Source organism: Grammomys surdaster, unplaced genomic scaffold (genome assembly GCF_004785775.1).
Source record: "Grammomys surdaster isolate TR1022 unplaced genomic scaffold, NIH_TR_1.0 931, whole genome shotgun sequence".
NCBI classification, from domain to species: Eukaryota; Metazoa; Chordata; class Mammalia; order Rodentia; family Muridae; genus Grammomys; species Grammomys surdaster.
In genome coordinates this window covers 404,676-425,539 of record NW_021605350.1, presented here as the reverse complement: position 1 = coordinate 425,539, position 20,864 = coordinate 404,676, and the positions used below count along the sequence as shown (strand labels likewise).

The following is a 20,864-nucleotide window of genomic DNA, read 5'->3' as shown; positions in this document are numbered from 1 at the left end:
TGTATTGTTTTAGGGGGAGTGTTAGTGCCTCTACCCAGTAATTTTTTTCAGGTTTGTTTTGGTCTATGCCAGCATAAGGTGCACTAAATATAAGTGGATTGTGATAATCTCTATTAGTTGTTAACATGTCCTGGTCAGCCCCCCCCCCATACCCGATGCAGAGTCCACGGATTATTTAATCAGTTCTACTCATTAAATTACTGCACAATTACTAAGGATTACCCTTGTGGTGGTTTAAATATGCTTGGCCCAGGGGTGAGCCACTATTTGCATGTATGGCCTTTTTGGAGTAGGTGTGGTCTTGTTAGAGAATATGTGTCACTGTGGGCATGGAATTTAAGACTCATCATAGCTGCCTGATGATGCTAGTCTTCTCCTCTTTGTGTTCAAAACAAGATGTTGAACTCTCAGCTGCTCCTAAGCCATGCCTGCCTGGACACTGCCATGCTCTCACCTTGATGATAATGGACTAAACCTCTGAACTTGTAAGCCAGCCCCAATTAAATGTTGTTCTTATAAGAATTGCCTTGGCAACAAAAGGAGAGGCCCTTGGTCTCAGGGAGGAGTGATGCCCCAGAGTAAGAAAATGCTGGTATGGTGGAGAGGGAGATTGTGGGTGGGTAGGGGAGCACACTCATACAAACAAAAGGAAGGGGGAAGGCAGATGTAGGATGGGAGTGTGTGGGAGGGTAATCAAGAAGTATTAAATCATGGGTTGGTTAGTTGGTGAGGGGGTAACAGGGAAGTGTGATATTATTTGATATGCAAATGATTGAAATGATTAATAAATTTTTTTTTATAAAAAACAAAGAGTTGCTTTGGTCATGGTGTCTGTTCACAGCAGTAAAACCCTAACTAAGACAACCCTTAGTCTATATTTTTTATTCAATAGACTATTAACCTCTAGCTATGCTCCCCAAACACTTGCTGTCTGAATCTCGTCCAGATTGCCTTTGATCCAGCAATCTGTCCTTGGTGGGCATTTCACTTGAGCACATGGTACTGGTCCATTACATCTAATGGAGACCTCCTGTTCTCTCAGTCTTCTTCCTTCTTCATTCACTTTCACTTTCCTCCACTCTCCCTCCTCATTGTAGTGCCTACCTATGATCCCCAGCATGGCAGTTTTACTTACACCATTTCTATTCTCCCCAGTAATTGCCTGTAGCAATTTTATTTTAACCAATAGCTTTAAATTGGGGAGCAAAGTTTCCACAACATCAGTTGCTGTATATGAAGATCTGCTTGTTGGGGACAACCAGATCTTGGGGAGATAGTATTTATCATTTGAATAGCATATGAATACATAGCAGCACGAGACCAACCCTCAACAGCTATTTTCATAGACCTGACTTCAGGTTTGTTTGTTTGCTTGTTTGTTTTTTAATGACTGTTGTATGTTAGTCTGTGAATATATTTAATAAAATGTTTCCTGTAATAGTTACTTTACTGGTCTGTGATAATATACCATGATCAAAAGCAACTCATTTTGGCTTAAGGTCCAGGGGGCTACATGTTCACAATGTCAGGAACAGCACAATGGAAGGAGATCTGAGCAGGAAGTTGAGAGATCACTCTCAACTTCTAACAGTACATGGGAAGCAAAGCATGAACTGGAGATGAGGTAGGGCTACAAAAGACAGTGACCTTCGAAGAGGCAGCAACTCCTAGTACAGACACAAATGAATATCTTCTCACACCGCGGGTAGCCTTGGGAAGTTGAATCGAAAAAAGAGAGAGATGTCTATCTTATTATCCTCCTCTTCTAACAACTGATGGTACTCAAGGATGCAGAAAGACAGAGTGGAGAGTAAGCAGCCTTCAGCAAGCTAACATTACTTCGTGGGGACACTAGTGTGACAAGAAACATCTAAGTAACACTATTTGAGAGTTGCTAAAAAACTGGGATTTCCTAAATTCACCTAATAAAAAAGGAATAACTGCTCAAGTGGAAATGAGTCCCACTTGGAAAATGCTGACAACTTTGTCTGATTCCATTTCATTATTTCTTCTTAGTTAATGAAAAAATTTTTTGATCAAGGGCTAAACTCATCCTAGGGATACAAGGATAAATGGCCCCACTCTGCAGAAGTATTAATTTATGAGAACAATCTCCCCTGGCACCAAACTGCTCTTTACCCTGGAGATGGTTGTGGCTGTCACAAAATAAGCACAGCATCAGTGACACTACCAAAGGAAATCCTCAAGGGTAAAGACAGGCAGTAGATGGGAGACTGTGGTAATGTCAGCAGCAGGTGTTACCACAGCCCTCCTTACTGCTTACTTAGCCTTCATCCTCATCTGTGTTTGCTTTAATATCTCTCACTGCCCACTTCTTGAAATCACAGATTATAAATAAAGCTATTTTTTTTTGGGGGGGAGGGCCCAGCATCCTCAGAAGCTTGACAGGCAGCAAGATGGTGGCAGCCCCACTCCACCTCCTCCTTCTCCTCCTATGTTTCACAGGTGAGATAATGGGCCAAGAGGATTTATCCTTTGAAGATGCTTGAGAGTGGTAAGTAGTAAAAGCCATCTGCAGTACAGATCTGGCAGGTCCTGGCCTGCTGATAGTAGAATACTCTGTTCTCACAGTCTCTCTGAATCCCCCTGTGTCTCTAGTTACAGCTTCCAATGGGCAGATCTCACTCACCCAGCCAGCAGAGTCTCTGGGTTTCTCCAGGAGAGAGAGTCTCTATCACCTGCAGGGTCAGTCAGAACCTCCTCTACACAGATGGAAAGCACTACCTGTCTTGGTATGAGCAGAGACCAGGGCAAACCATCAAAGCCCTCATTTACCACACTTCAGTCAGGACTGATGGAGTCTCAACCAGGTTCATTGGCAGCATATCTGCAACAGAATTCACCCTCACTATTGCCGACCTTCAGCCTGAGGACTTTGCACTTTATCACTGTCTTCAAACACCAAAGAGCCCTTTCACAGTGATTGAGTCTTGAACAATAACTCCCCATGTGCCTGCTTTACACACCTGTCCTGGACTTGGGGACTCCTCTGAACGAAATAGCTGGGGAGTCTGTGCAGACAGTGAAAAACAGCTTAATGGCACCAACACAGACTACATAGAATCATTTCATCTGTTTACTTTCCTCTGTGATGTTCAGTTGTTTGCACAGAGAAGACTTAAAAGACATTGGATTATATATATACATGTATATAATTAAGGGAGAAAGGTTGTATTTGGTTAACAATTCTAGCATATAGTCCATCATTTAACAGAAGTCAAGGTGGCTAGATCTTTTTTTCTTTTTTTTAATATTTTATTTACATTTCAGATGTTATCACCTTATCCCATTTCCTCCCCCCTTCCTTGCTCAGGAACCCCCTATACCATCCCCCCTACTACTGCATCTATGAGGATGTGCCCCCACCCACTCCCATGCTCCCACCTCCCCACACTTGAATTCCCCCACACTCTGTGTCCAACCTTTACAGGACCAAGGATCTCCTGTTCCACCTATGCCCAACAGAGCCATCCTCCTTTATGTATACAGCTGGAGCCATGAGTCTATCCCTAAGTGCTCCCAGGCTGGTGGTTTAGGCCCTGGGTGCTCTGGTTGGTTGGTATTGTTGTTCTCCTCATGTGGCCCCAACCCCTTTCAACTCCTTCAGTTTCACTCTAACTCCTCCATTGGGAACCTCTTAATCAGTTCAATGGTTAGCTGTAAGCATCCACCTCTGAATATGTCAGACACTGGCTTACCTCTAAGGACACAGCTATATCAGGCTTCTGTCAGCAGGCACTTCCTGGCATCCACATCAGCATCTACCTTTGCTGACTGTACATGGGATGGATACCAAGGTGGAATGGTCTCCATACAGCCCCTCCTTTAGTTTCTGTCCCATATTTTCTCTCCATATTTGCTCCCTTGAGTAGGTTATTACTCCTTGTAAGAATTCCAAAGCACCCCCACTTTGTCTTACTTCTTCATGAGCTTCATGTCGTCTGTGAGTTGAATCTTGGGTATTTCAAGATTCTGGGCTAATATCCAATAATCAGTGAGTCAATATCATGTGTGTTCTTTTGTGATTGGGTTACCTCACTCAGGATGTTACTGTCTAGTTCCATCTGTTTACCTAAGAATTTCTCGAATTCATTGTTTTTAATAGCTGAGTGATACTACATTGTGTAAATGTGCCACATTTTTTATATTCATTCTTCTGTTGAAGGAGATCTGGGTACTTTCCAGCTTCTGTCTATTATAAATAAGGCTGCTATGAACATAGTGGAGCACATTTCCTTGTTATATGTTAGAGCATCTTCTAAATATATGCCCAGTAGTGGTATAGCTGGGTCCTCAGGTAATGCTATGTCTAATTTTCTGTGGAACCGCCAGACTGAATTCCAAAGTGGTTGCAACATCTTGCAATCCCACCAACAATAGAGGACTTTTCCTCTTTCTCCACATCCTCGCCAGCATCTGCTACCTCCTGAGTTTTTGATCTTAGCCATTCTGACTAGTGTGAGGTGGAATCTCATGGTTGTTTTGATTTACATTTCCTTGATGACTAAGGATATTGAACATTTCTTTAGGTGCTTCCCAGCCATTCAAATTTCCTCCATTGAGAATTGTTTAGCTCTATACCCCATTTTTTCATAGGGTTATTTGGTTGTCTGGAGTCTAATTTCTCGGGTTCTTTGTATATATTGGATATTAGCTGTCAATTGGATGTTTGATTGGTAAAGATCTTTTCCCAATCTGTTGGTTGCCATTTTGACTTATTGACAGTGTCCTTTGCCTTACAGAAACTTTGCAATTTTATGAAGTCTCATTTGTCAATTTTTGATCTTAGAGCGTAAGCCATTGGTGTTCTGTTCAGAAACTTTTCCCCTGTGCCCAAGCATTCAAGGTTCTTCCCCACCTTCTCTTCTATTACTTTCAGTGTATCTAGTTTTATGTGGAGAAGTTTTATCTACTTGTACTTGAGCTTTGTACAAGGAGATAAGCATGGATCCATTTGCATTCTTCTACATGTTGTCCACCAGTTGAACCAGCACCATTTGATGATAATGCTGTCATTTTCCCACTGTACAGTTTTAGCTCCTTTGTCAAAGATCAAGTGACCATAGACGTGTAGCTTCATTTCTGGGTCTTCAATTCTACTCCATTGTTCTTCCTGCCTGTCTCTGTACCAATACCATGTAGTTTTTATGACTATTGCTTGAGGTCAGGGATGGTGATTCCTCCAGAAGTTCTCTTACTGTTGAGTATAGTTTTCGCTATCCTAGTTTTTTTTGTTATTCGAAATGAACTTGAGGATTTCTCTATCTAACTCTGTGAAGAATTAGGTTGGGAATTTAATGGGGATTGCATTGAATCTGTAGATTGCTTTTGGCAAGATGGCCATTTTTACAATATAAATCCTGCCAATCCATGAGCATGGGAGATCTTTCCATCTTCTGAGATCTTCTTCGATTTCCTTCTTGAGAGACTGAAGTTCTTGTCATACAGATCTTTCATTGGTTGGTTAGATTCACACCAAAATTTTGTGAACATTGTGAAGGGTGTCATTCCCCTAATTTCCTTTTCAGTCTGTTTATATTTCATGAAGAGGAAGGCTACTGATTTCTTTGAGTTGATTTTATAACCAGCCACTTTGCTGAAGATTGTTTTTTATCTGGTTTAGGAGTTCTCTGGTAGAAGTTTTGGGGTCACTTAAGTATACTATCATATCATCTGCAAATAGTGATATTTTGACTTCTTCCTTTCCTATTACTATCCCTTTGACTTCTTTTTTGTTTTCTAATTGCTCCGGCTAGGATTTCCAGTAGTATATTGAATAGATAGGGAGAAAGTAGGCAGCCTTTTGTAGTCTTTTGATCTTAGTGGGATTGCTTCAAGTTTCTCTCCATTCAGTTTGATGTTGCCTTCTGGTTTGCTGTATATTGCTTTTACCATGTTTATGTATGGGCCTTGAATTCCTGATCTTTCCAAGACTTTTACCATGAAGGGATGTTGAATTTTGTCAAATGCTTTCTCAGCATCTAGGGAGATGATCATGTGTTTTTTTTTTCTTTGAAGTTGTTTATCACTGATGGATTTCCATATATTGAACCAACCGTACATTCCTTGGATAAAGCCTACTTGACCATAATAGATAATTCTTTTGATGTGTTCTTGCATTTGATTTGCTAAAATTTTATTGAGTATTTTTGCATCGATATTCATAAAGGAAATTAGTCTGAAGTTCTCTTTCTTTGTTGGATTTTTATGAGGTTTGGGTATGAGTGTGATTATAGTTTCATAGAGTGAACTGGGTAGTGTTCCTTTTGTTTCTATTTTGTGGAAAAGTTTGAATAGAATTGATATTAGGTGTTCCTTCAGCACTTCAAACGATAACTGATGGAAAGCACCAACCCAAGGAGGGAAACTACATCCTAGAAAAATCAAGGAATTAATCTTCCAACAACCCCAAAAGGAAATAACTACACAAACATAATTCCACCTCTAAGAACAAAAATAACAGGAAGCTGCAATCATTATTCCTTAATATCTCTGAACATCGATGGACTCAATTTTCCAATAAAAAGATGTAGACTATCAGACTGGATACACAAACAGAATCCAGAGTTTTGCTGCATACAGGAAATGCACCTCAGTGAAAAAGACAGACAAAACCTCAGAGTAAAAGGATGGAAAATAATTTTCCAAGCAAATGGTGCCAAGAAACAAGCAGGAGTGGCCATTCTTATATCAAATAAAATCGACTTTCAACCAAAAGTAATCAAAAAAGATAAGGAAGGACACTTCAAATTCATCAAAGGAAAAAATCTACCAAGATGAACTCTCAACTCTGAACATCTATGCTCCAAATGCAAGGGAACCTAGGTTCATAAATGAAACTTTACTGTAGCTTAAAGCACACATTGTACCTCACACAATAATAGTGGGGAATTTCAATGCCACACTCTCAGCAATGAACAGATCATGGATACAGAAACTAAACAGAAACACAGTGAAATTATAGAAGTTATGAACCAAATGGACTTAACAGATATCTATAGAACATTTCATCATAAGACAAAAGAATATACATTTTTCTCAGCACCTTATGATAACTTCTCCAAAATAAACCACATAATGGGTTTCAAAATAGGCCTCTACAGATAAGAAAAGATTGAAATAATCTCTTGCATCCTATCAGATCACCACAGACCAAGGGTGGTCTTTAATAATGACAAAACCAATAGAAAACCCACATGCACTTGGATACTGAACAACACTCTACTTAATGACGATTTGTTCAAGGAAGAAATAGAGAAATAAATTAAAGATTTTTTAAAATTTAGTGAAAGTGAGGACTCATCATACCAAAACTTTTGGAACTCCATGAAATCAGTGCTAAGAGGAAAACTCATAGCTCTAAGTGCCTACAAAAAGAAACTGGAGAGAGCATACATTAACAACTTGAAAGCTCTAGATCAAAAACTGTACTCCCAGAGAAGTAGACTGGAGGAAATAATCAAACTCAGGGCTGAAATCAACCAAGTAGAAACACAAAGAACTATACAAAATATCAACATATCCATATATTGAACCAACCCTACATTCCTGGGACAAAGCCGACTTGTCCATGATGGATAATTGTTTTGATGTGTTCTTGTATTTGATTTGCTAAAATTTCATTGAATATTTTTGCATCCATATTCACAAGGGAGATTGATCTGAAGTTTTCTTTCTTTGTTGGGTCTTTTTTAGGTTTGGGTATGAGTGTGATTGTAGCTTCATAGAATTAATTGGGTAGTGTTCCTTCTTTTTCTATTTTGTGGAATATTTTGAAGAGAATTGGTATTAGGTCTTACTTGAAGGTCTGGTAGAATTCTGCACTAAAACCATCTGGCCCTGTGCTTTTTTTGGTGAGGAGACTTTTAACGACTGTTGCTACTTCCTTAGGGGTTATGGGACTGTTTAGATGGTTTATTTGCTCCTGATTTGAGTTTGCTATCTGGTATCTGTCTAGAAAATTGTCTATTTCATTCTAATTTTGCAGTTTTGTTGAGTATAGGCCTTTGTAGTAGGATCTGATGTTTTTTTTTTTTAATTTCCTCAGTTTCTGTTGTTACATTTTCCTTTTCAGGTCTGATTTTATTAATTTGGATACTGCTTCTGTGCCCTCTGATTAATCTGGCTAAGGATTTATCTATCTTGTTGATTTTCTCAAAGAACCAGCTCCTGATATTTATATTTATTTATTTATTTATTTATTTTTATTTTTTTATTTCCTCAGTTTCTGTTGTTGTCTCCCTTTTCAGTTCTGATTTATTAATTTGGACACTTTAAAGACATAACTCAGGAAATGGAAAACCATAGCCTAGCTACTTCACTTCCCAGAGTTATAGAAACTGCCTTTCATGTCAGTCTGTCTATATAGGGAAGGACTCTAATGTAGATAGGAGGAAAAAATTATACTTTACCACAAGAAAACAAATATTCTCCATGTTCTCATTGCTAGGAACAACCAGAATTGTATACATTGGGGATGAATTTCATGAGTGTGAACCATACCTGTTGATTTTACACTGGACTTGTACGTTATATTTAGGAGCACAGCTACTCTGTGTTCTGTACTTTTTAGTATTTTTTGTCAAGTTGACATAGCTAGGGAGAGAGAACTTTGATTGAGGTATGGCTTCTATGAGATTGTATGTAGGTCTCTGTGGATTGCTTTTTTAAATTAATGGTTATAGTGGAAAGGTCTAGGACATCATGGGTAGAGTCATAGTAATGGAACTGCATGGTAGTCATGAGGGGTAGAAGAAAGCAAGCTGAGCAAGCCATTGAGAACAAGCCAGTATCTTTTCTTCATAGCTCCTATCTCTGATCTTGCTGGAGTTTCTGCCCTGACTTTCCTCAACAATCGACTGTGATCAGGATTTGTAAGCCAAATAAACCTTTTCTTCTCCAAGTTGCCTTTGTTCATGATATTTATCACAGTGATGGAAAGCAAACTGTGACACTTTCCAAGCTAGAAAACTCGAGGATTCCCTTCTTGTCTGTCTTACTGCTTGTTGTCTCATGGATAAATTTACTTTTTACTGGGTCATCTGAATTGTATAAGTCAATAGTCTCTTCATTCTCTTCATCCTTGCCCCACATTAAGGCCTCATCATCTCTCACATAGAACATTAAATTGAGATAATTGTTTCCATGATCCATCCATCTTCCGCAAGTCAAGTCACAACCTCCTGTATATTGATGGAAACATCAATAGGAGAAATCCTGGCCATACCATGTATGGACTGAAATACATGGGAAATCGCATGATCTCAGGGGTAACCCACTCACCTGTTTTCCTTCCTCATCTTTCTTTGTCCTTACCAGAGATCTAGAGAATTAACAGTGCTAAGATATTAAGAGGGGACTAACTCATTTTGAGCTAAACTGCCAAACAATGGAGGTGAGATCAGAGCTGAATTTTGTCTTATTCCTTACAAAGGTGAGGGAGCAGCCTGCTAAGTGAGCAACTGAAATAAAATACTATCTTTTTAAAAATGCAAATAAAGTTCATTGCTGCCTGCAGCAGTGGACAGGAGTTCACCATGAAAGTCAGATTCTGATGGAAATACATAATACCATGATGCTGAAATCCTAACACCATTGGAAACCAAAGACATGGAAATTTATGTGTTGTTTAATCTCCAGGAGGGAAATAAACACACTCTTGGCTTCCTTCCAGGTAACAGAGATCAAGAAATTACCAGTGTATCAATACTAACCTTCATTGTTTTCTGCCATTCTTGGCACAGAAGAGAGCTTTTCTGTAAATATCTGGTGCCTCTGCCACAAGGCAAGTTATAAGACAAAGAATTTTTTCAACTGAGGAAACTTGAATGGTCAAAAAGTATCTAAGGAAATGTTCAACATCCTTAGACATCAGGGAAATCCAAATCAAAACAACAGTCAAATTTCACTTCACACCAGTCAGAATGGCTAAGATCAAAAACTCAGGGGATAGCAGAAGCTGGTGAGGATGTGGAGAAAGAGGAACAGTCCTCCATTGTTGGTGGGATTGTAAGCTTGTATAACCACTTTGGAAAGCATTCTGGTGGTTTCTCAGAAAATTAGACATAGCATTACCTGAGGACCCAGCTGTACCATTCCTGGGCATATACCTAAAAGATGCTCCAAGATATAACAAGGACACATGTTCGACTAGCAGCCTTATTTATAATAGCCAGAAGCTGGAAAGAAACCAGATGTCCTTCAACACAGGAATGGATACAGAAAATGTGGTACATTTATACAGTGGAGTACTACTCAGCTATTAAAAACAATAAATTCGCAAAATTCTTAGGCAAATGGATGGAGCTAGAAAATATCATCCTGAATGAGGTAACCTAATCACAAAAGAACACACTTTGTATGTTCTCACTGATAAGTGGATATAAGCCCCAAAACTCACAATACCTAAGATACAAGTAACAGACCACATGAAGGTCAAGAAGAAGGAAGACCGAAGTGTCTGTGCTTTGGTTCTTCTTAGAAGGAGTATCAAAATACTCAAGGGAGAAAAGATGGATGATACAAAGTATGGAGCAAAGACCACAGGAGGGACTGTCAAGAGACAGCCCCACATGAGGCTCCAATCCATGTGTAATCATCAAATGCAGACACTGTTGTGGTTGCCAGGAAGTATATGCTGACAGGAGCCTGATATAGCTGTCTCCTGTGAGGCTCTGCCTTGGCCTAATGTATACAGAGGCAGATGCTCGCAGCTAACTGGTTAACTTATCATGGGGTCCTTAATGGAGGAGTTAGAGAGAAGACTGAAGGAGCTAAAGGAGCTTGTGGCCTAATGGGGAGAGGGACAATACCAACCAACCAGATGCTCTCCCGTTATAAATATATAGTTGAGGATGGGCTTTTTGGGCATCAGCGGGAGAGGAGGGTCTTGGTCCCCTGAAGGCTGCATATCCCTAAGTGAGGGAATTGGAGGGTGGGGAGGCAAGAATGCCTGGATGGGTAAGGGCACACCCCTATAGATGTAGGAGGAGGGGGGATGGAATAAGAGATTTCTGGGGTGTGTGTTGAATGGGCAAAAAGGATAACATCTGAAATGTAAATAAATAAAATATCCAGTAATAAAAAAGCAGATAATGAAACTGGCTATTCCAGCGGAGCATTTGAGACATTTTTTCAACAATTTAATATTACTTTTATTCCTGGGATTCCTTATAATCCTCAAGGACAATGTATTGTAGAAAGGGTGCATGGAAATTTAAAACAATATCTTTATAAAATAAAAATGGGGGAGGTATATCCCCATACACCAAAAATTTATTTAAATCATGTTCTATTTATTTTAAATTTTTAAAAAATTTGGATTCCAAGGAACTTTCTGATTAGTGTCTGTGGCACTCTACAACTAGGTATACTTAGGCCTAGGTGAAAAGGAAGGATCCACTTACTGGCATATTACATAATCCTGACCAGGTATCTAATATGGGTAAGAAGGCATGTTTGTGTTTTTTCTGCAGGATGCTGAAGGAACATGGTGGTTTCCAAAGTGATTGGGGAGACATGCTGATTCTGGGACAAAGAATTATGTTGAACTATGAGCTGGCTGAGTGCCCTGACAATGGTGACTGGGAACCTGAATTGGAATATGTTCCTGACCCACCATTGGTTGCTTACATCTGAGATGGGACAAGCTGCCTTCCCTTAAGTTTTTAGACCTTGTGGGACAAAGAATCAAAAAGAGAAGTTATAATGATTCCTGTATTTTTCTTAAATGTGACTTGTTATTCAGACTCAATCATGGACTGGTCTAGAAATCAATCCAATATTGGAAATAACAATCTTCATTTAGAAGGCTGGTTCTGGGCATTTTCAGAAACATATTTAGAAGTTGGCTGCAGTTCTCTATGATGTTATGTTAGAAAGAGATAAAGTTTGGGCAGGATCTGGATTTCAAACAAGTGTTAGTACATGTGTTAAGGCTCTTTTAATTGTCATGTAAAAATTACTTTTGTTTCATCTACAGTATTTAATGCTATGTTGCCAAGGGTGGGTAAGATTCAGAACAGAGCCTTACTAACCTAAGATAGAAGTTCATTGCTTTGGATAATGAATAATCCACTACGGCATTCTTGTCAGAATGACCTAAGACAGTCTCAGACTTGTTAATGAAATAAAAAGGGGGGGGGGGAGATGTGGAGAGCTTTTGGGGCTGCTTGGCAGGAATCTGACATTGGCCAAGGACAGGGAAATGGTCTTCAGGCAGGAATCTGATTTAGGCTAGTACAATGAAGTACTTTCAGGAAGGAATCTAAATCTTAGGCTAGAACATTACTGTTCTCCATGTACTCTACTATATTTCTGTACTGTACACTCTTCTTTCTTTACCATCTCTCTCTTAAATAGCTTCCCTTTCCTTGAATTTCTCGTGAGAGTGGGGCATATGCTATTTTTGTCAAATCTTTCTCTGATTTGTCTCTTTTTCTGCCACTCAATTAGACATTACTTTCAAACATGAGTGTTTCCCTCTACAAACTAACATTACCTTCTTTGTTTGGGAATAAAGGTACATACTAAGAGTGTGTCTGTATTCCAGCCAGAGGGAGTAAAGGTATGTACTAAGGTCTGAGCTACACATTAATTAGAAACAGGTTCAAATATCCTCTAACAGGATCTGATGACAAAGATCAATAAAACAAGTGACAGCCCAATCTTGAAAGAATGTGGAGTAAAAGGAACACTCATACATTCCTAGTGGGAATGAAAATTCATCCAGGCACTATGTAAAACAGTGTGGTGGATCCTCAGAAAAATCTACATCAATATCCAGCTACACCACTCTTGGGCATATATTCAAAGGATACTTCATATCTACCACAGAGACACTTGTTCAGCCATGTTCACTGCTGCTCTGTTTGTACAAGCCAGAAATCGGAAATGCCTAGCTATCCCTCAACATAAGAATGGATAAAGAACACAGACACAGACACAGACACACACACACACACACACACACACACACACACACACACACCATTAAATTTGCAAGCAAACAGTAGAAAAATCTTCCTGAATGTGGAATTTTGGAGTAAAAATATAAATATGGAATATATTCTTTTATTGTGGATATTAGCTGTGAAGTCAATGATAAGCAAATTACAATCTGTTGGGGTTGAGAAATCTCCACATTGACCACACAAACACTGATCTCAATTAAGCAAGAATAGTTAATTGAATTTAATGACTTTAATAGTGGTTAAACCACAGACATAGTTCAGAACTGGGTCTGAAACTATAATATCAAACAATTCTCAGGGCAGGCTTTTTATAGAAAAAAAGGTTCAAAAATTTAAAATGCAAGAAAGGAAGTGATATTAAATTTTGTCTTACTATACAAAGTATTAAGCTGATTAGTCCTGAGTAAGGTAAGAGGTTAGTGGATAGGTGGTGAACATGGGAATTTCAGAACATTGAGTAACACAGCATGATTGATTCAACCATAACTTTTTGGCTTATCAATAACATTCTTCATTGGCAGCTGTGGATTTACTTCTGGGAATTAGAGTCTGAGAACCTGAACTTTATTTCACATTATGAGCAAAATGGAGACTGAATACAAAATGCCTACAGTTATGTTAAAAGAAGCAGGCCTCAACACAATCCATAGAAACAAAGAGGGTGGGTAAAGAGTACTGAACTAGGGACAGAGAAACAGATAAATCTCTGTCACTATAGCTGCAAAATTTTTTGACTAGGGGAACTGAACTACTGTCTTTTGAAACCAGGGAGAAAGTTTAATGTCAGGGTCAGCAATTATTGGGTCAACAAACACTTCTATGTAGTAGCTTTACATAGAAGTATAATTTACGCTCCTCCTCCTCTTCTTCCTCCCTCCCTCCCCCCCCCCTCTGTGTGTGTGTATCTCTGTCTCTGTCTCTGTCTCTGTCTCTCTTTCTTCCTGACTGTTCTATAGGCCAAGGCGATTTGGAACTCAGAGATCCACCGGCCTTAATTTTCTGAGTACTGAGATTCAAGGAGTGGGCCACCCACAGTGATGAATTTGTAACTTTGAAAAATTATCAGAATTTAAAAACCAAAATAGTTGTCATCTTATCTAATGCATGGTATAAACAGGACAGTTCAGCTAGGCTTGGCTTCTATGAAATGGTGGCACATATCTTTAATCCCATAATTCTGGAAGCAGCGGCAGGGGTTTCTATTGAGTTCTAGGTCAGCCCAGTCTACAAAATAGTTTCAGGACAAGGCACAGAAGCCTTGTGCAGAAACTGGATCAGCAAGAACATCACTCCTCATACTGCTGTCCATTTTTCATGTGCATCTTTTGTTATGTTTTTGGTATATAAAAATTTTCCTCAGCTTAGTGAGGAAGAGAGGGTGAATATGAAGGTTCCGAAAGATATGGATGATGCCAAGGCTCTAGGAAAAGTTCTCTCCAAATATAAGGACACCTTTTATGTACAAGTATTGGTTGCTTATTTTGCTACCTATATTTTTTTGCAAACGTTTGCTATCCCAGGTTCCATATTCCTCAGTATTCTCTCCAGGTTTCTTTATCCCTTCCTACTAGCCTTATTCCTTGTTTGCTTGTGCTCTGGACTTAGTGCCTCATTCTGCTACATGCTCTCCTACTTGGTTGGAAGACCCGTTGTATACAAATACCTAACAGACAAGGCAGTGAAATGGTTGCAGCAGGTAGAGCATCATAGAGAACATCTTATTAACTACATTATATTTTTGAGAATCACACCATTTCTGCCTAATTGGTTTATTTATATTACATCTCCTGTGATAAGCATACCATTGAAAGTGTTTTTTATTGGCACTTTTCTAGGTGTTGCACCTCCCTCTTTTGTAGCAATCAAGGCAGGAACAACTTTGTATCAGCTTACAACAGCAGGGGAAGTTGTTTCCTGGAATTTGGTATTTATTCTGATGATTTTGGCTCTTCTTTCTATTCTGCCAGCCATCTTCAAAAAAAAAAAAAAACTAAAGCAGAAGTTTGAGTGAAAAATCATGGCTTTTCGTTTACCACCACCATCACTCCTGCTACCACTGCCACCACCATCTCAGGATTAGCAGGTATATTCATTTTATGTTTGAAAATCACCTCTTCAGTAACTGGAAGAAGGATTTGTAAAGTAAAATATCCTGTGAAATATAATGCACATATGTGGCAAGGGAGAACAGAAGTTAGTATGCTATGAGATGTGCTGTCATCTACATCTGACCTGTGAGAGACACCTTACATGCCACTGTTCCAGGATTGGCTCTGAGACATCATTCATAATGGCTTGGTTTGGAATTCTTACTCTAAATGATTCATTTAAAGTATTTTTCTCTTTTGTGTCTGACTAATGACTAAAATAGTGAACTCAGGTACAGCGGAACATGCTTATAACCCCAGCTGCTCAGGAGACTAAGGCCAGAGTATTGCTAGTTTGTGAATGTCACAGGATACCCTGTATTAAAGTAAAATAAGGAGCAGTGAAATTAAATAAAATAAAAATTCAGAGCACAAACCGAATACTTGAAGCAAAAATGAGTTTTTCATTTTCTTTCTCTTTTCAGACAGCACTTTCCATAGGCCAGTAAATGTAGCAAGGATGGGTTATTTAAGTTTTTCTTACAAGTTTGTATCATGGATTAGTCTGATAATTTGAATTCTGGCCAGTCTGTTTTCATCCTTTTTTTCTATGTTTTACAGTATTTCTACCATACATATAGAAAAGGAGAATTATATATCTGTATCATATTGGTGTTGATAATGTATATTAAGATAATGATATTTTGTTACAGTGTCTTTATTATCTCAAAGGGGGCTCTAAAAGTAAATACTCAAAGCATATACTTTTTAGACATTAATTATTTTATACTGAAACAACTGACAGTAGGACGTTAGTGAATAAATCTAGTTTATTTGTTCTAATGACTGTAAAATTTGCCTCATAGTTTTGTCTGCTCATTGAAGAACATATTGCAATTACTTTTCATGTATGATACATCTGCGATTGGTTTGTTGCCTTTCCTGATGATCTTTGGGGCAGCACTTGATTAGTACACTTTCGCAATGGTAAAGCTTCTACCCTCTCACCTTGACATAGTGATTTGTGTCTCCACCATTCTTAGAGGAGACTCCTTTAGCTGCTTAGGTATGTCTCTTGTTCCATGCCAGGACAGAACCATCTAAAGCAATAAAATCCCAGTTGGTATGTTGGACAATTGCTTTAGTGGAATGGGAAGTCCTTGTGTTTTTATTGTTCAAAGTCTGATCATCTCAAATCCTGTTTCTCCTGCAAAATATGGAGTAATCCTTTTCTGTCACAGTATTAACATGTGGAAATATTATAAATACAAGGAAGATAATACTGGTAAAAAAAAAAGTATAATTTACTATATGCTCACTCAATCTAAGTTAGGCATGTGGAACTATTGTGCCAGGGAAATGTTAGCAACGCCTAAAAACAATCACATGTGCCAATCTGATGCAACTCACAGGAGGGTCTTTATTTTATTTAAGCTAGCTTGGGTCCTCCCACCAATGCACCACTGTCATCCAGGATGATTTTGGTGATGGGGAAGCCCCCAGTGTCTATCAAGGCAAGGCTAAGCAGCAAGCAGGGAATATGTGTGTAAGAATCTAATTGGTCTTTAACATAATTAGCTGGGGCAGGGAGTCATCATAAACTTAGTTTCTGTTCCACGCTGCATTGGTGGTCAATAGGCAAGGGGTGGGCTAGTAACCTGGGGAGCAGGTTTGTTGGGGGAATACCCAGGAGACACTGGTCTTATTGAGGGTGTAACCTGGAAACTCTGGTCTTGGGGATTAGCATAGAGACTGGAGCTAGGCTCAGGTTTTGTTGGGAGGCAACTTGGACATTAATGCTAGATACCAGACTGTTAGGTTCAAACTTAGGTACGGTTCTCTAAAATGAACTCTGAATTTAAAAGCTTTGTCATCTCAGAAATGGGTATTGTTCGGAGGGCACAATTCTTTTTTTTTTTTTATTGGATGATTTATTTACATTTCCTATGTTGTCCCCTTACCCCATCCCCCACCACCCCCTCGGAACCCCCAATCCCCTCGTCCCTCCTCCTTCTTCTCTGTGGATGTAACCTCTATCTACCCCCCCCCCACTCCCACCTCCCCACCCTCAAAATTCCCACCCCCTGGGGCATCCAGCCTTCATGAGGTCAAGGTTCTCTTCTTCCACCTATGCCCAGCAGGGCCCTCCACTTTTACATATTCATAGAGGGCACAATTCTTAACATCATTTTGTAAATTCAGAAAATGATAGGATGAAATAGCTAACAGTTTAGAAATGACCGAAATGACAACAGCCTTCACATGATTTTCTTTGCTGTGTGTCAAGCAAAACATTCACTAAATATTATTCACTGAAAAACATGAACTCTTTATGACCTCTGTCCCATGGGCTCTCTTTGTACTATGCATAAAACTTATCCTTCTTAGCCAATTTTCAGCATGTTAGCTTCAGGCCCATGTCTGCTTCTACACTCAATTCCTTTGTCTTCCTTTGTAAAATGCAGCCCATCCTTTCCCCATTCTCAGTGCACTTCAGGACTTCTGTGCACTTCAAAGAGCTCCATTCTGAGCTGTTTATGGTCAAACTTCTTGTCTCAGGGCTGGGATCAATCAGGTCCCTACTTCACGATGGTCATCCTTGTTTGCACATGTGTGTTGCATTACACACAGCAACATCCTTGTCCCATACATCTATTCTATCCCATTATCCATCTTTCTGTCGGAGGGTACTGAGTTTCCACTCATGATGAGAGGGGCATTCTGCTGCTCTGAAGCAAAAGGACCAATGTTCATGAATAGAAATTTAAGTTATAAGTCAATAAAAAAGAGAACAAATTCGGTATAAATAAAAATATATATTAACAGGACTATATGGAAAAATAGATGAAGACATGGGGCTTGGAGAGGGGAAGAAGACTTGGTAATGTGGGTAACCCAAGCTATGTGTCCTAAATGGGCTAAAATCTCAAGATCCTCCTGCCTCAGCTTCTTACATGGTTGGATTACTAGAATCCATCATACATATAGTTCTTGATACTATATACAAGACAAGTCAAAAGCAGCAAGAGCAAAGGAAGAATCTCATGGAAACATTAGAATAATATTAGGATCATTTATTATTGTCTTCCACCAAAAATAACCAGCATTAAAGTAATAACTACGAGATTTGGGGGTATTTAAAAATGTATGGCCCTGGAATGGATAGTATACATTGCATAATATAGAAATAATTTTTATTCTGGTAAAAATAAGAAATATCACCTAATTTTCCATATAATAACAGGTCAACGTTCTAATTTTGATTACAAAAATCAACTAAAAGTGAGCCTACCTCAAAAAAAAAAAAAAGGTAAAATGTGAAGGATAACTTGCTAATTTCAGGCGATGTATATTTGGTTTGCCCTGTTTATCTCATCTTGGAACTATAGCGGGTTCAGTACAGTGAATGTGTACAATAAAACAAAAAGATTCATCTCTACATGTCAGAGACCTGGAAAAAGAAACTGTGAACATAAGCTGAGGAGGGAACTGTCCATCTTTCCTTTATTCTTACTCTTTTCTCACTTCTTTCTCATTCTTTCTTCTTCCCTCTTCCTCCCTTCTCTGGTTCTTCTCTTTCTTTTCTTCCTTCCTGACTCCCTACCCCTCCTTTCTTCCTACTTTTCCCATTTCAACTCTTCTTATTTTTCCTTCTTCTTATAAGGCTTCTTATAACTTTTTTATTTTCTTATATAATTAAAATACTACTATTAACTTCCCACCATCTTGCTAGGAAATCCAAACTTCTGGCTAATTAAACCTGGAAAGTAAGCAGCAGTATGAGAATACAAAGAAATACTAGCTTCTCTATCTATATTCATTTCAGTGTCTAACTATCCATCTGTCTGTCTATCTTACAATTTCTCTGAGAAAGAATCAACAGTTTTGTCAATTAGCTTTTTATCACCATGACAAAATACGAGATATCTGTCTTTTAATAATCTTGGATGTATTGAAGAACTACACAAAAGATGTATCTGTGCACATCTCCATAACATGCTTCTTTTCTTTGTTTTTGAGCTCCTGCTTATCCTGTGGTATTACTTCTGTTCAATGAAAAGAACTTCCTCTCACTGGTTTTACTTGAAGCCAATGGACTTACAGGGTGGCTATGTGAGCAAAGTGCTTGTCACATAGGTGTGAGGACCTGGCTCACATCCCATGTACCCACAAAAATTCAGATGCAACATCAGCATGTATTTGGAGTAATGCTATGGCAAGATGAGAGACAAAAGGAAAGAACACAATCCCCACAAGAGCCTGTCCTAGGAAGCATTTCATGAGTATTGGTGAACAACAGACCTTGTCTCAGATATACACCCAAACTTGTCTTCTAATCTCTACTCACATATCATAGCAAGAGACATTACCTTGAAACATGAACATGAACAAATATACAAACATACAAAGACACACCACACACAGAAATCTAAAACATGGATCTAAATAATAAGGTAGTATGTCACTGAATCATTTTTTTCTATCTCCGCTTAGATAATGCTTTCATTGGGTATGTACAATTTTGAGGGATCAAGTTGTTCTTAAAATAAGTTACATTCTTTACATAGTGTAGCCACAATGTACTCCCCTACCTCACACCTCAAAAAGACTAGAGAGTAAATATTTAGCAGAATAGATTGCAAGGAAAATCTGGGTGGTGATTGTTAGTATACGCCTGAACTCAAAGTGATGTCACATTCAGGCGCCAGTCGACTTCTGCATTGTTACTGAGGCAACTAAGATAATCACTCCCAGAATTCACCTGTCTCGTTCACCTGTACCTGAGAAGTTATGTCATCACCTGCTTAAATATTTGGGACCGCCCCAATCTCTCTCTCTCTTCCTCTTCTCTTCACTTCCTCTGCCACTTCTCCCGCTCCTCTCTCCTGCTCCCTCTGGCTCTCAGCACTGCAGCTGCAGAGACAGAGGCCCATGTGGTCTGCCATTCCTGCCACTGACTCCCACCAACCCAGCAGCCACACCGCCGCCCAGCAGCAGCAGCAGCAGCAGCCACAGCCTCTGCCCGCCCGCCAAGATCGCTACACCTCTTCGCCCACCGCCATTCTCACCACCACTCGCCAAACTTCCAGTAAGTGATCTGTGATGCTGTGGCTCACCCCTCCCCAACTTGGTGCTATGTCACATGGTTAGATAGACATGCAGGTCACCTTCCAGATACCAGAGTGCATAAGCTCTCAGGCACACACCAGCATTTTAATCAGTAGGGAGTTTCTGGTTCATGTGAGGGACCCTGAAATCCTGGTTAGTGTCTGGCCACTGCTCCCTGGACTAAAGGGTTGGCGTTTTTGCCCCAGTACATGTGACTGGCCTCTAGCCAAACTACAACTGTTATTCTGCTAGGACCTTGGCCCATTGGGTAGTTTTTCCCTTCTAAAGTAGCTCCCAGCTTCCCCCAAGCCCTCGCAGCTGAAACCCTGGTACCAGGTGAGAGCTACTTTCTGGCAGGCTCCAGGAGCCCCACTGAGGCCCCCAGATAGTCTTCATGATGTCCTGATTATCTGGCCTGAGCCTGATTCCATTGCCAACCTTTCCTTCGGGACGCTGAACTGATAGCTTGGTAACTCTCACCCAATGGGCTCTTCATCTTTGTCCATACCAGCAGACACCCCACTGGGCTGTCTACTGAAAAACCTCAAATCTTTAAGATTAAAGCCTGAGTTGAGGCCTTCCAAATTAATACACCTTTGCAATAATATATAACTGCTAGATTGTTGTTTAATCTTTCTCAGACTTCTGACTACATTGACAGCTAAACTTTCACAGA

General features: G+C 39.5%; 1 pseudogene; it reads left to right on the top strand.

Moving 5' to 3' along the window:
• The first annotated feature begins 9,409 nt into the window (after positions 1–9,409).
• On the top strand, positions 9,410–20,142 carry LOC114634283 (annotated as a pseudogene).
• Positions 20,143–20,864: the final 722 nt, after the last annotated feature.